Source organism: Octopus bimaculoides, chromosome 4 (assembly GCF_001194135.2).
Source record: "Octopus bimaculoides isolate UCB-OBI-ISO-001 chromosome 4, ASM119413v2, whole genome shotgun sequence".
NCBI lineage: Eukaryota > Metazoa > Mollusca > Cephalopoda > Octopoda > Octopodidae > Octopus > Octopus bimaculoides.
Window position 1 is genome coordinate 41848904 of NC_068984.1, and position 2958 is coordinate 41851861.

General features: G+C 43.3%; 1 protein-coding gene across 1 annotated transcript in view; it reads right to left on the minus strand.

Annotated features, from left to right (window-relative positions):
- LOC106881723 (solute carrier organic anion transporter family member 74D) overlaps positions 1 to 2958 on the minus strand; it is a 28402-nt gene that overhangs the window by 24924 nt on the left and 520 nt on the right. The gene's annotated exons all lie outside the window — the stretch shown is intronic.

A 2958-nucleotide genomic window follows, 5' to 3' on the forward strand; every position in this document is an offset into this window, starting at 1 on the left:
GGTTCCGCAAAAGATACCCGATTGAATAAATACCAAGCTTTATAACAAAACAAAACAAAAAAAAAAATTAAGTGCGATTAAAATTTTTTAAGATTGTGCCCCAGCATGGCCGCAGTCTAATGATTGAAACAAATAAAAGATAAAAGACAAATAGAAGGTTGGGTTAGGAAAAAAAAAATACAAGCTAACAAGCAAACAAACAAATGCCTATCGCCCAAATTCTTGAGAGAAGGTGGTGGTGGTGGTGGGGGGGGAACCGAAGTTTGTACGTGCGCGCGTGTGTGCGTAAGTGAGTCATAGTGACTTTATGTATTTGTAATAAGTCAAGCTGGTTTGTATACAGTTTACATACGTGATTCTATCATGTTTCTTTTAGCTCAGTGATCAAGTGAGCACGTCTGTGTGTGTGTATGTAGGACAAATTGATAGAGAAAGAGAATATGTATATGTAGAGTGAGTGTCTGAAGGGAGGGTAGAGCTTTTGAAAGAACCGCAAAAGGATGGAGTGTGCGTGTGTGTGTGTGTGTGTTGTGTGTGTGTGTTTGTAGATGCTGTGAGTGGTGTATATGCAAAGTGCGTGCATGCGTGTGTCTATGCATGTGTGTGTGTGTATGCTGTGTGTATATGCAAAGTGCATGCATGCATGTGTTTGCATGTGTGTGTGTGCGTGTTTGCGTATGTGTGTGTTTTTATATGTGTGTACGTATGTGTGTGTGTGTGTGGGTGGAGGCGCAATGGCCCAGTGGTTAGGGCAACGGACTCGCGGTCATAGGATTGCGGTTTCGATTCCCAGACCGGGCGTTGTGAGTGTTTATTGAGCGAAAACACCTAAAGCTCCACAAGGCTCCGGCAGGGGATGGTGGCGAACCCTGCTGTACTCTTCCACCACAACTTTCTCTCACTCTTTCTTCCTGCTTCTGTTGTGCCTGTAATTCAAAGAGTCAGCCTTGTCACACTGTGTCACGCTGAATATCCCCGAGAACTACGTTATGGGTACACGTGTCTGTGGCTGTGGAGTGCTCAACCACTTGCACGTTAATTTTACGAGCAGGCTGTTCCGTTAGTCGGATCAACTGGAACCCTCGACGTCGTAAGCGACGAAGTGCCAACTACTACTACTACTACTACTACTACTACTACGTGTGTGTGTGTGTGTGTGTGTGTATAAGCGTGTGAAGGATATGCGGATGAAATGGTCGAACAGAGAAATGTATGTGTATGTGTGTATATGTGTTTTTGTGTGTGTGGAGGGTGTGTGAATGGTGTGCGAAGGGTGTGTGAAGGGTGTGCGAAGGGTGTGTGAAGGGTGTGCGAAGGGTGTGTAAATAGGATGGAGTGTGTGGTAGTGGTATCATAAATAGGTTTGAGTTTCAATGTCATGGTTGCGGTTTGACAGGTAATGCGAGTTTGATGTGTTTGATAAGAGTGACACGAACTGAGAAAGTAGACACAGCTTAACGCGCACGCGCGTGCACACACACACACATACACACATACACACACACACACACACAACACACACACAATATATATTTTATCTTATATTTTTTATTTGTTTCAGTCATTATACTGTGGCCACCCTGGTACTTGAAGAATTCCAGTCGAATGACTCGACCTCAGTACTTTTGGTTTTATACCCACTATTTATTCTTTCGAACTCTTTTGCTGAACCGCTAAGTTATGGAGACGTAAACACATCAACACTGGTTGTCGAGCGGTGGTGGTGGGGGTGGGGGTCAAACACAAACATACACACGAACGCACGCACACATACATACACACACACATAGATGCATACACACATACATATTGTAATGTCTATATGCCAACAGAATGCGGCAGTCCTATAAAGGACGATATTACTGTTGTTTTAGCCCTAGGAAAAACATTTTTCCGAGCTGGCTATCGACACACAGTTTGTGTCCGTATAGCATTTGCAAGAGTGATCATTGCTCCCATCTCTAGCCTTACGTGATACTCACAGACCTAGGTTTCTGGATGTTATCCGTCCTCTATGTGAGTCAACCACAAGCTAGTGACGAAAGCTTTCTCCACTTGCAAATACGATATATTTTCTAAGCGACATACAGTCACTGATCTCTGGGCAGGAGATATACAGTAACAGTACCAGATAGTACCAGTTTATGCTAAGATAAGAGTTAAAATTACTCTAAAGCCACTAAAGCACTAAATTAATCTTAGCATAAACGGTGCTGGCTAGCACCCGCCGTCCCTTTTGTGACTTCTATTAATTTTGCCACCCTTTTAATTTGTTGTTTACACTTTTACCGTTTGGTAAATCAGCATACGATTTAAACGGTGTTTCTTATATGATTGACAGAAGTTCAGCTTAACCCCAGGCGTTAATGGCCGCTGATAAGAATTAAGGTGTTCTATATCAAAATTTGAAATTGCAATACGGCTATGTCCGATATATATATATATATAACGAGCTTCTTTCAGTTTTCTCTCCCATATCCACTCGCAATACTTTGGTCAGCCCGCGGCTTTAGGAGAAGACACTTGTCCAACGTGTTAAGCAGTGCGACTGAACTCGAACCATGTGGTGGGAAGCAAACTTCTTATCACATATCTACGCCTGTATGTAATGCATGTGTGAGTGTGTGTCAGTGTGTAGTATATGTGTTATGTATATCATATTGTATGGTAAGAAGATTTTTTACTGACCATATGGTTCCGGTTCAGTCCCATTGTGTGGCACACACACACATATGGCGGCGAGCTGGCAGAAACATTAGCACACCGGGCGAAATGCTTAGCGGTATTTCGTCTGCCCGCTACGTTCTGAGTTCAAATTCCGCCGAGGTCGACTTTGCCTTTCATCCTTTCGGGGTCGATTAAATAAGTACCAGTTACGCACTGGGGTCGATATAATCGATTTAATCCGTTTGTCTGTCCTTGTTTGTCCCCTCTGTGTGTAGCCCCTTGTGGGTAGTA